The sequence below is a fragment of the Lynx rufus genome, unplaced genomic scaffold, assembly GCF_022079265.1.
Source record: "Lynx rufus isolate CCGP_SWC_20201006 ecotype Redwood Valley unplaced genomic scaffold, mLynRuf1.p SCAF_20, whole genome shotgun sequence".
NCBI lineage: Eukaryota > Metazoa > Chordata > Mammalia > Carnivora > Felidae > Lynx > Lynx rufus.
In genome coordinates, this window is record NW_025814835.1 from 12,727,120 (window position 1) to 12,741,204 (window position 14,085).

Consider the following 14,085-nt stretch of genomic DNA (forward strand, 5'->3'; position numbering starts at 1 on the left):
CCGAGTTATTACAACAGATTTTCCTGGTGAATCAAAAAGCAGTTTTAACTGTAGATTTTGAAGAATTTCCTGGGTAAATTTAAGCTTTAAATTTTATATTCAGTGTCCTTGGATTTAAGGTTTTTTTGTTCTGTTTCTGTGGTTCTACATTAGCCTTTAGGATTGGCATACGGGTTCTTGTGCAGAGTAGTTGACCTCACCTTCCAGGAAATGTAAATTTTTTTATGCTGCTGAACCTGCCTTTTGTTTTATTTGGTGCCTGCAACTTTCTTTGTTTAATGATGTTTGTACTTGCTAGCTATCAAGTCATAATGCACTTGGCCTTGTTTTGCTCTTGTTTTGCTGTTTGACCTTAAACCTAGGCCAAGTACCAATGTTGGTTATTGCAAGGGACTGCTTATTCTTTCAACAGGCAACCTTAGGGAACAAGGGAGATTTTCATTTTAAGTTATGTTGTCAAAGTCTGTCGGTGCAGTGTCTAGGGCAGTGAATCCTGTTAAGTTCAAATTTATGATTAGGTGACAAGTTGACGTTGAGATTGATTGTCCTTTCCCTGATCAAAAATGAATAAAGGTTTTTAAACAAACAAACAAAAAAAATGTTTGGGGGCATTATTCTCATGGGTTTTTTTGGAGAAAACTCAGGGACTACTGGGTGGGGAGGGGCAGCCATCAGAAGGGAGCATTGTTCCCTTGCTGTCAAATTCTAGTCTTCACCTATACTGGCTGACTTCACACTTGATTTATATATCAGGTCTCTATATACAGCTTTATTCAAACATAGGATCCCACTGCTGCAGATTGAAAATCATTGCCTTGCCAAATAAATCACAATCAGGTTAGATCGGAGGCATATGGGTAATAGAAGTGAGGAAATGGAGGGGCGCCTGGGTGACTTAGTAGGTTCGGCAACTGACTTAAGCTTAGGTCGTGATCTCACAAGTTGTGAGTTCAAGCCCCACACCGGACTCTATGCTGACAGCTCAGAGCCTGGAGCCTGCTTTGGATTCTGTGTTTCCCTCTCTCTCTGCCCCTCCCCCATTCTCTCCCTCCCTCCCTCCCTCCCTCCCTCCCTCTCTCTCTCTCTCTCTCAAAAATAAGTAATAAAACATTATTATTTTTTTAAAGAAGTGAGGAAATGGATACAGCGTAAACAACCCAACCTCTCCTTCCTTTTTATAAAGAAAATGTCACAGATTTTTGAAGTCCGAGTTTGGGAGCTATTTTCCTCTTTCCTAAAAAACAGCCATTATTTTAGATAGAAAAGTTTTCCCAAGTCAGAAACTTTCTTCAGAGTTTTTTTTTCTTTTGATTTTTTTAAATAAACAAGTTCTCGAGAATTATCAAAATTAATTTTACAAGAGGAAAATATCATTTTAATGTGAGAAATCAATATGAATAAATATTAAATTATCCTTAATTTCTGTTTTCTTCCCTCCGTTGTCCTAATTGTTTAAGAATCTCCTAGAGCTGGTGTTCGTCTTCGCCTTTGCCACATTCTGCTTCTGTGGTTATGATTCCATCAGGTTTTCCACTCTAATAAAATCTCTGTTTGTGGATTTATAATTTCATTTCAAGTCTTCCCTGCAGAATGACAACCTTTGCCCAGGAGACAGCTTCTTTATTTTAAATTCAAGAGGAATATGCCAAGTAGGTTTCTCACTAATACACATATAGCTCAGTGTTCCTTTAGTAAGATGTTATGTTTATTTTTTCATAATTCAGCAACTGATTTAGTATTAGGCCTCTTTAGAAAATCTGAACTCAAGAACAAGGCAGGTCCTCACTCAGCCATCATCAAAATAATGCACCGAGGTTTAGCGTCTTGATATGCTCAAGCCTTACGTTTCTAAATCATTTAATGTGACCTTACCTTCTTGGAGAATGGAGAGATTTCCTGAGGCTAAGCCAGTTAAAGTTGCTTGGCATTTGTGCTATTTTGGGAGGTAATAAGCTATTCCCTCCGTGTTCAGTGTCACAGACCCCAGTGTTTACACCATATTATAAAACCTGATGACAGACAGCATAGCACCAGCTGGCAATGTGACCTTTCTCTCCCTTAGCGATTCTGTACAAAGCAGGCCCTTTCCTCTTTGTCTTTCTGCATTCTCCCTCCGTATAGTCTTGGCCTCAGCTTTTGTAGAATCAGTGAATTAAATGAGATTATACAGATGAGACAGAGTGAGTGTGATTGAAAGTATTTGTATGACTTGATGGCCACCTGAAGTCTTAGCTTCCTCTGCTGATGCCTGATGCCTTCATTTTCTTTATTTGGTTGATAGGCAACAGGGTAAAGTGAGAAGTGTGTGCCTTGTGACAATAGATCTGGATTTGAGTTCACGTCAAAACAGGAACTAGTGATGAATGATGGCAGAGCGATTTGGCCTGTCTGAGCTTCAGGTCCCTCATCTGTAAACTGGGGGGTTAAAATACCCACTTCTGGAGGCGCCTGGGTGGCGCAGTCGGTTAAGCGTCTGACTTCAGCCAGGTCACGATCTCGCGGTCCGTGAGTTCGAGCCCCGCGTCGGGCTCTGGGCTGATGGCTCAGAGCCTGGAGCCTGTTTCCACTTCTGTGTCTCCCTTTCTCTCTCTGCCCCTCCCCCGTTCATGCTCTGTCTCTCTCTGTCCCCAAAATAAATAAACGTTGAAAAAAAAAATTAAAATACCCACTTCTGAATGTATCTTTATGAGTGTTATAAAGTGTTGGCATCCAGTAGGCCTCAATGCATTATAGTTATAATAATGATAAGGATTAACTTTTCTGCAAAAATGGTATTGATAAAGAGTTTAATTTTGATCATTCTCTCACCAAGAGAGAATGGGCCCAACTGGTTCATTCTTCACCAACTACTGCTGTTGGATGGAGGAAACAATCACCAGAGATAACCTGGAATATGGCCAAATGGAGATTTGCTTCTTGCGAGTTGACTGGCAGGCACTCAGAACTCTGTGTTATTTACACTCCTTTCTGACACTGGTGTATAACTCCTGTGTTCATCAGAGTCCAGACAGTGGCAAAAGAAATGAGAGGAAAAAATTTTTTTATCAATCCCAGTTTAAAAAAAAACACTCTAGTAAAAACAGAAATTTCTGGAGGAAAAAAAAGTTCAGATTAATAAATGGAATACAGTGGTTGCTTCTCTGTATAGCATGAAGCTTTTGAGAATCACAGGCCTAGTATGAAACAGGTCTGAATTTAAACTTTATCTCTGGGGGCACCTGGCTGGCTCATTTGGTAGAACATGTTACTCTTCATCTCAGGGTCCTGAGTTCGAGCCCCATATTGGACGTGGAGCTAACTTAAAAAAAATTAAAAATAAATGAACTTCCTGCTTTCCTCCTTTACATATTATGAGAAACCTGAAAAATATGAAAGGGGACAGAGTTTATGAGGATGACAGACAATTGAAAAATATTTGGAAATATTGTCGTCAAATGTTAAATCTTAGAACTTGAACCTAGTTATACATAGTTGGATAGAGTGTCTTCACATGTTGTGATATCCCTATAAAAATTACTTTTACCCATAATATCAATGCTCAAACACTTTGTAGAACAGCAGGACAAGTTATTACAGCACATGTTCAGAGTCCATTACAATCTAAGCTGGAAAATGTTTTAAATAAAACCCCAAATTCTCATTGATTCTTTCCCATAGCTTATACATTTTGGAGTAATACAGCTCAAATTCCTGTTTGCATCCTGCTTTTAAAACCCTCACTGCTCAGTCGGTTGGCTGCTCTGTTGCCTATTCTGTAAGCAACCTTGGCTTTCCATCTCAGAAGGAATCAATGGAGTGGGGGGGTGGTGGGGGCAGGACTCTTTTCAGGATATTTTGTTCTCTAAGACAAAATCACTAGTCATTAAAAAAAAGTGTTATTATATACCATATACTTTCAAGTAACTAAATAACAATGAACTCAACATTAACTCTGTAAACGTTTCAGTTTGCAAGGCACTACTCCTTCATATTTTATTTCTGACCTGTGTAAGGGCACCAAAATATTCTAGGACACCAACAGATAATCCAAACAGTAGTTAAAAAGTTTATTGCCTCTAATACACTGGTATTAAGCAAAAGGAGGAGAAATAAGTCAATAATCATAAATGGATTTTCTACCAAATGAAAAGCATTATCATGAAAAACAATTATACTCCTTGAGTCTTTACCATCAAAAAGCTTATAATCTAGTAATTACCCTTTTACGGCAAATGCCATAGTGGGTGTTATTCCTTTATCTGGAAAGGATGTAAACGGTAATCTTAAAAGTGACACTGGTCACGTTCCAGATTGCTAAAATAATGTAAGGACAACCTCACTGCTTGAAGAAATTAGTTTTTCTTAAAATTAGGTCTTCTAGATGATAATTTTATCATGAAAATTTAAAACATAAGACTACTACATTCTAAACAAGCAATAACATGAAGAACAGCCTTCAAACTCAAACACCTGGAGATTTCATTATCTGCTTGCGCATTCCCCCAACTAGATGTGCCTTTCATACAGAAGAGTTTATTAAGAGCATAGTAAACAAAAGGCTGTTTTGCTAGCCAGGGAAAACTGTTCAACATCTTTGGGAAATATCCAGAGACTATTGTTTCCTCATGTGCTGCATCAGGAAGAATTTTGTGGGTTATCAAACATAACCCCATGCTCTCAGTCGAATCACTCCCTCATTCATATGTGATATCAATAATGTCAACTGCAGTGTTGTTTCTGAGTAATATATCGATGTACCATGATTCATGGAGAATTAAGGGAAGCAGAAACTGCTGATAATGGAAGTGCATTGAATTTGCTTTATTTCTATTTGGTAGCAGTGGTGGTTGGATATTTGAGGAGAGGAGGCCAAGGAAGAGAAAGATAAGAGCTCCTGTGTCTATAAATCAAAAAGTCAAACTACAGTAATACACTCAATCAGAGTTAAGAATTAAAAAGAGAGAGAGAGAATAAGATAAATAAAAATTGATAGGAGAAGCTAATTAACTACTCCAAGTGTATAATAATAACTTTAGCAGAATAAAGAATACCTATTTCAAAGTGACAGTTACCATTAAACTTCTAGTATAAGGTAAATCCATTAAAATCACAACAATTAAAGGGATACCTAGTTTTATCATCACTATTTAATATTATATAAATATAGTTCAACGCAATGAGATAAAAATATGGAAATCAAAGACTTACATGTTAGAAATGAGAAGGTAAATTTGCATGCTCTATGATTATACATAAAATTTGCAACAAAATCAAGTAAAACACTGTTCAGATTCATTAAATTAGAGAAAATGAGCAACATAAAATTAGCACAAATAAATGAATATAATTCTAAATGGAACGAAAGGGGGAACGTGTATTGATATCAGATGCTAGTGCTACAGAAGGCACAATAAACTAGTCTTACATTTTTATGCAGTGCCAAATGTGGTATCTGTGCATATAAGCCCAAGTCGCTGGAAGTACAAAAAGAGTCTGATAACTCAGTATTATAATAGGAAACTTTAATATATTTTTTCTGGATTTTACTGCTTAAGCAGATATAGTATAAATAAGTTACAAAGCAGAGGTTACCAATAATGGCCAGTGGATGTAAAGGAATCCGTGATTTTCTTTTAGGGGGGCCAGGAACTCCTTGAATTGATAGGTAATATTTTATGAATACATTTTATGTATCTTCTACAGAAGAGTACTCCCCACCTAAGGTACTCTGAGATGCAAAAAGTGTTAATTGGTATAAAGTGTCTAGATAATTTCATCAAGGTATTTCATGTGTATGTGCATACACACACACATTCAACCACTTTACCATAAAAAGAAATTGTGGGATATCTATAAAAATCTATGACGATGCACTATATACATCTGCACATATAGATACATATGCAGAGTATGACTTGAACTCCTTCTCTAACACATTTAAAAGGCCACATTCTCTAACCATGACTCAACAATAGAACTTAAAAACAAAAGAATAATTTCTAAAATCTAAACACTTAAGAAAATTAATATGTTCTTTTTAAAAAAATTTTTAAAGTTAATTTATTTTTATTTTGAGAGAGAGAGAGAGGGGCAGAGAGAGACGGAATGAGAGAAAGTGGCAAGCAGGCTGTGCACTGTCAGCATGGAGCCAAATGGGGGGCTCAAACTCAAGAAACATGAGATCATGACCTGGGCCAAGATTAAAACTCTGACACTCAGCTAACTGACTGAGCAACCCAGGAACCCCAAAATTAATATACTCTTTTAAAAATTAGTACGTCTAAATAAACCATAGGCTAAGAAAATGTGAAATGTAATATAATATGTCAGAAGTCCTCAAAGGAAAATTTAAATCTTTAAAAGCTTCTATTATTGAAACTTTTTATGAAGCTAAATAATTGATTTAATGTAAGAATTAAGAAAATTAAATAAAAAGAAGAGCAGAAGATATGGATAATGATGGGCAGAAATTAGAAAGGAAAAAGAAATTTCATTAATAAATGAAGCAGGAGCTGGTGCTCTCAAATTGTCATTAAGATATCCAAAACCCTAGCAAGTCTAAAAAACGGAAATACATGAGAGGAAATGCCAAAGTAAAGTAAAAAAACAAAAAAAAAACCCATTATATTCAAGGAATAGGAGGATTCCTTTTTTTAATGAAAGGAACACTGCTGTAAAACACCAATTTATTTCAAAATGCAGGAAAAAATAGAAAAATTTCTATGAAAATATGAATTACTACTATTTTTCAAAGACATTAAGAAAATGAAATAGAGCCATAACTGTGACTGACGATCAAACAACTACTCCCAAAACACACTAATCAAGGGTTGTCTTAGATAAAATTCTGTCCTCAAAGAAAAATTATTCTGGTGCCATTCATATTGTTATCGAGCAAAGAAAGATATTACCATAGATGCAGATATCCTAAATAAAATATTAGCAAATGGAATCCATCAGACTAAGATAGCCTTACACAGGAGAGTTTATTAAGAATGCAAAGATTATTTAACATTCAGAAATACGTGATGATGGTGATGATTGTAACAAGGATGAATTTAGAGTCAAATTATTTATTTCAATAGATACCAAGAGAGCATTTGATACAATTAATCATCCTTTAATTAAAAAAGTCTTTGATAAATAAGAAAAAGATATCTTCCTTCTTAACACTAAAAAGAGTTGATTAAAACAAAGAGCAAATATTCCCTTTTAAGGAACATAAAAGACAAGACTACCATCTGTAACCATGGCTGTTAGCTAACAGTCTTCTCTAGGTCTTTATAAAATCTGTATCTATAAGTATATTCTTTCTAGGGAAGCTGTACTACTCGGTTTCAGACACAGTGGAAGAGAGTTGGGGAGGAATAAGAAATCCTTGTTGTATTTGCAAGAGACTAGCAGGGCTTTTCTATGTAATTAATTCTTCAACAGATGGTTACTTAATGCCTGCTCTCTGCCTGTCCCTTTTGTGATTCAGGTATAAATAGTGCAGAGAGGGTTTCTGGATTTTGATCATTTCTATTATTTCCAGTTTAGTGATCTAGAATCCAAAGACTTTTGAACCAAGTTGCTGTTAGCATACCGCTTTAATGCTTACCCTAAATAAGTCCTACAACTTTTAGCAACCAAAGGATGTTTTGCTGAAAAGCAACTGAGTGTTTAAAAGCACAGCACCAAACAGCCTGAGAGGAAACACCGCTCTATCACTTACCATGTGACTCTGGGCAAATTATTGGCTCTCCCTGTGACTCTGTTTTCTCATCTATAAGTGGGAATAGTAACGATACTCTTGTGTCGTAGGGTAGTTGTGAGAATTAGCAGAACTGATAAGGTAACAAACATTTAGAACAGTGCTGGGTTATGATAAGAGCCATATAAATAAATGCTATTATTACTTAAAAACTGAGCATGATTTATTATCCCAAGGATAATTTTTTTTATTTTTTCATCTTTCTCATCTTTGTAAGGGTTTAATTGAGGAAATAAATGGCTTACACTGAATAAGGAAGGCTGTCTCCGTCGATATTTTCATTATAGTCTTCCTCAGAAATCAGAGAACACAATAGTATTAAATAATAATCATTTAGTATCCATTCTTATTATTTCTATGTACCCAAAGTACTCTTTTTGAGAATTTAAACACCTTAATGGTGATGTTTGACTAAGAGAATATGAATATATTCCAACATATCAGGAAAAGTTACAAATTATGGCATCTATTTTGTTCTTTTGCCCTATTCAAGAGATTAAAACACATTCTGAGAATCATATGTCAACCTATATTGAAAGGTAGTTCACAGGAAGCAGGAAAAACTGGGTGTGAATATAAAGGACCCATGGTACAGTCTATAAATACTCCTTCAGCTCCTGAAGGCTCTTTTTAGGGTTTAGTCTTTTCGGTTTCACATGATTGCTTCCGTACCATTAGCAGTGAGTCTATTCAAATAAAAATAAAAAGTAGCACTTAAAAATGCTCTTTGGCACTTCAAAAGGCCATATATTAGAGAGCTAATTGGTATAGCTTTTACAACTTTCACATTGATTTTTTTCCCATTGATTTTTCCCCCCTCCTTTGAGCTGTCTTCATCCTGCTACTAGTATGAATTCTGCTTTTCGGTTCTTGAGTAGTTTGCACTCAAGAGAAGATGGTGAAAGTGACAAGCTTCCCAAGAACTTTTGTTCTTCTGTGCTGCCATATTTTAATTTCAGGCAAGTAGAACTCGTTGAGAGTATACTGATTGGACTATGTTGGAAACCTTTCTCTATTGAGTTTCTCTATTGCAGAGTCTCCCCCCTTAAAGAATTTGGGGAATGCCAAGATTTACTTCTGAGAGCTAATTTCTTTCTAGAGTCATGAGCTAAATACATATATTTTAATGTTTCAGAAATTGGTATTCTATTTTCTGTCATCACTATCATCATCACTACATATCTGATTATATGACCCCTTGTTTTGTTACAGTAATTTTCAGTAAATTATAAACATTTCAATAACGGGAAATGATAGTTGAGGAAACACATTGGAGAAGGTCCTGCAAACAATTTGAAGACTATATATGTAAGAAATGCTTCCAAAACACATAATTGCTTCAGACTTAGTAGAACATTTGGTGTCTTCTCAATGGTGAGTCCAAGGCCTGTACACTTTCCTCTGTCTTCTAGATGAACTAATCAGCCTCCTTCTCCGTTACCCTTGTTCTATTCAGTGTTTTTACATTAAATAAAATACTTAGTTTTTGTATTTGGCCATGCTTGGAATAAGGTCAGGTTAACATTCATAGAGAAGATAAATCCATTAAGGAGATATGTAAAGAGAAAATCAACTTGCAGTGGTGACAGGTTATGGGGAGAAAGGGAGAATGAGTTGACAAAAAGGGTCCCCAAGTTTCCAGCTGGCTCTGCTGTGTGGTTGGAGCTGCTTGAGAGATGTTTGAGGAAGGTGTGGTCAGGGGTGAATATCCTGAGTTCAGTTTGGGACATGATGATTCTGAAGTACCTTGGCGACATCCGAGCAAAGATGTCCAGTGGACAGTTGGCTGTAAAAGTGCAGAAGCTAGAAGACATCTGAACGGGTATGCCATTTTATTTGTTGGAGACTTCAATGTTAAAATTTGGGTGGAGAATGCCATCAGAGTGAAATGTTGGCACAGGTCAAAGGAATGTCTGCTTCTATCGTAACAGGAGTATAGGAACTAAAACATAAATTGTACTGTCACTCTTTTTCAAAATTTCTCTTCTACCACTACAGAAATTTCTACCTTCTTAGAATGCTCTTCTGTTCTTTTTTTTTTTTTCCCAATGTAACTTCTGCAATTCTTGAATCATCAATTTATGCTGAACATACTAACCCATGTTTTAAAAGTTTGCTTATTTTCTTGGAAGTTCACTTTTGTTAAATATTGCAAGTATATTTTTTAAATAATAAATGTTTCATATAAAAAAAATAGTAGTTTCCTTCTCCATCCTTCCTAATCCTCACGTCTGACACCAAGAGTCAGGTGTTCAACTCTTTTGCTTGTTCTAAATAATGTGCATATGCTGACATTTCTTTGTTTCCAAATTTGAGATAGTATCTCCTGAATTTCTTTTCTTGTAGTTGAGGATTTATCTCTGTTAAATATTACTCCCAAACACTTCCCTGAGTTCTGTCTTTCCAATATTTTGAGCTTCTTGAATTCTTTTTTTAATGTTTCATCCTTTAAAATTTCTAATATTCCTCTTTGTTCTCTCATTATTCCTTTTTACTCTGATCTCAGGGATATAATATCTTTATGTATCTGAAGTTACTAATTAAATATTTTTAAAGATTTTGGTCTGTTTCCTGAACTATCTTTTTTTCCCCCCACAAACCTTGCTTGGTTTTTTGTTTCTTTGGTCTCCCTTCTCTCCTTTATTATAGAAGGTTCTTCAAAAGCCTGATGATTTTTGACTGTGTATTGCATATATAACAACAAGACTCCTAGAAAGCTGATTGAAACTCAGAATGGGGATCAGCCTTATAGGCTGTTCACTTCACCAGTAGGTAATCAGAAGTGTGTTCACAGGACAGGAAGCCTTCTTTTGGGGAGTCAAGGGTAATACTTTCACTCCCTGTGGTATAAGTGTACATGTGCATAGTATTTATCCCTGGATTTCAGCAGGTTCAGGGCTTATAGAAGTTTGGCTTGCTATTGGGTGGACTTTATCTGAATCTTCCTGTTTTTATCCTTGGAGTTCATCCCTGACTTCCACTATGCCCAGGGTCCTCAATCTGGAACTTTCTCACTAGTGTGCCCTGTGCAGGTACTTCTGGTGTGTTTTCTGTATGTAGTCAGTTACATCTCCTTGATCTGACGTCTGCTTGTAAAACGTGTCAAATGTGTCATCCGTCCTTGCCTTCAGTCACATTTTCTTTGCCCATTTTAGAGGTGCTTTGATGGAGAGAAAGGATAAATACACAAACTCAATGCACTTTGTGTAACTTGATGTCTTCCTCTTTATTTGACTTTAAAATCACCATTGTGTTTCCAAAGCCTAGCATGGCATGTGGTTTATAAAAGGCAACCAGTACCTGACCTGAAATGAATAGAACTCATGGTGGTTTTGATAAAATTAATGGGTATTTTCTTTTTTTTTAATAATTTCTTTTATTAAAAATATTACCCCCCATTTCCATGAATATTATAACTGTGCCCTCCTCCTATTTTAATTGTTCAATAATTTCCTGGCCTTTTGTGACACTAAAGAATAATTGTTTTCAGGAAGTGATATGACACCGTATCTATCTTACGGGCAATTCCCTGTTTCACTGCATGGTCTCCCCCTATCCCTCAGCACTAAGAATAGAAAACAGTTTTATATTATACTTTTGTATTGAACTGAAAATCAGTTTTACCTTACATTACATGTCACAATGGGTCTTTAAGAGAAGAAAAATCTAAAATATATCCCTAATAGAGTTATCAATACGAGCATAAATGCATCCCAGTTATATGGAGGAAAACAAAGGGCAATAATTATTTCACACAGTGACATTATTTTTGAGTGGCAAATAGTATTTCTTTTTTATATTCTTATTATTTTTTAATTTTTATTGAGAGAGAGAGAGAGAGAGAGAGAGAGAGAGAGAGAGAGAGAGAGAACATGGGCCTGTACAGGGGAGGGGCAGAGAGAGAGGGAGAGAGAGAATCCCAAGCATGCTCCTGGTGCTGTCAGCTCGGAGCCCAATGTGGGGCTCAATCTCAGTGTCCTAGGATCATGACCTGAGTGGAACAGAAGAGTTGGACACTTACCCAACTGAGCCACCCAGGCCCCCAGAAAATAGTATTTCTAAACCCTGTTTCACAGGTAAGAAAACAATGAGATCCAAAGACATTGCAGATCTACCTAGCTAATTAGTAGCTGAAAGATTCCATCTCCCAATTTTGGTCCAGTGTTTTTCACATTATACCAAAATTCATCTGAAGGTCTTTTAGATAAGTTGCTCCCCAGTGTTATGAAGTTTCCTGCACAACTCTGCCCTTGTCCTGGCATCGTGATTAATGAACTCGGCTTTGTATAAAGTTTTTCTTCCCATCACACCTTCACATGACCCAGAATCACAGTTGTTTCTTTGGAAAAATTACTGATTTCAGTTACATGTTGTTCAGATAGCATTATTAGAGCCATTAGAGTAAAAAGTTTATGCTCCCACGTTTCTTCTTGATACCCTTGTAATTACATTGAGATATAATTTTACCCTCTCAAGTCTCAATCTTTCTTTTTCCTTAGGTGAGAAGATGTGCCCCTGACTGGTGGGCACGGCAAGTGTACTTTGACAGCTTTGCTTCCCCATGTCTTCCAAAGAAATGTTTAACAAATTATTGCGGACATAGAACATCCACTATTTTAAATAAGGAAATTTTCTGGCCAGCTCAAGGTCAGAAAGTATTTTCTAATTATTATATCTTTATGTAGACTCTAATATCATGCTCTCAGAACAGACCGGTCAAGTTAATAAAGATGTATAGCTTAAGTCTTTAGAAATAGGATTCAGGAAACTTTGCAACAGAAGCTGTTATATCGATATTATACTTTCACTAATCAGCTTGAAACATCTCTCAAATGGAAGGAAAACAAGATATGCTTGCAAATAAAATTCACTATCTAATCTTGGAGGAAATCAGTTAATTCTCTGTCCTTCCATTCACACTGCTTAATAAACAAGTGAGCCATACTGCCTGTTTGCTATAGTTTGAAGTGTTATATTTCTACTTCTCTCAAAATATTTAGGGATTCGTGTATCTAGTGTTATATAAGATAATTACATTATCTGACATTTCCTGGGAAATTTTTCATTAAAAAGGGAAGCAAAAATACTGCAACATTGAGGTTGGTTAGTTGGAATGTGATCATTTAGGGGTGCCTGGGGGGCTCAGGTGGTTAAGTGTCTGACTTTGGCTCTGGTCGTGATCTCTCAGTTCTGTGAGTTCAAGCCCCACATCAGGCTCTCTGCTTCAACGTAGAGCTTGTTTCAGATCCTCTGTCTCCTTCTCTCTGTCCTTCCCCCATTCATTCATGGGCATGCTCGCTCTCTCTCTCTCTCTCTCTCTCTCTCTCTCAAAAATAATCATTAAAAAATGAAAAAAATAAAATAAGAAATGTGATCATTTAGATGGGGATGACTATGTATAAAATTCATTTTTGTACTTTATCTGACAAAATTATACTAATAAACTGTATTACATATGTAAATATGTACCGTAAAGACATATTTCACCTGCATTAGATTGTTTTAAGGCATTCTCTTGGTTATTGCAGTAGCAGCCCATATTGAGTGTATGAGGTTTGTACTACATGGAAAGCCACACAGACAAAAACAGAAGTCACCAATAATCCATCCACCATCCACCATAGGCTCTTTTAATAGTTTCATGTATTTCAAATTCCTCCCCTATTTTTCCAAAGTTAGAGATAATTATCTAAACTAGTCTCCTTGATGCTACACATTTAAAACCCCATTTTACATGTTAATTTGTACTCCTCTTGTCTTTAATAAAGGGCATAAATGTTTTCCCAAGATATTTACATATTCTTTTATAACACGCTCTTCAGTATTTTGTTGTTTAAATATGCCACAATTTATTTCGCCAATCTTTGGGGATACTTTAGAAGCATTGTTTTACTCACAGGGAAATAGCAGGAAATAGCCTGCTCATTACACATAATTTTAATGTATTCATAAATGTTTCCCTGAAGGATCTCAAAGCAGGAAGGGTTGTTTTTGTGGACTTTTTTATTTTTTTATTTTTTTGGTGTTGTTTTTATTTTGAAGATCATTTAAACTGTAATAAATAATTAAAATGAATCAAGCTCTTTTATTTAAAATTTTTTTAACGTTTATTTGTTTTTGAGACAGAGAGAGAGAGAGAGAGCATGAACAGGGGAGGGTCAGAGAAAGAGGGAGACACAGAATCTGAAACAGGCTCCAGGCTCTGAGCTGTCAGCACAGAGCCCGACACGGGGCTCGAACCCAGGGACTGTGAGATCATGACCTGAGCCAAAGTCGGACGCCCAACCAACTGAGCCACCCAGGCGCCCCAAGCTCTTTTATTTTAAATATTTGCTTGAATTAGTCATTAAGGC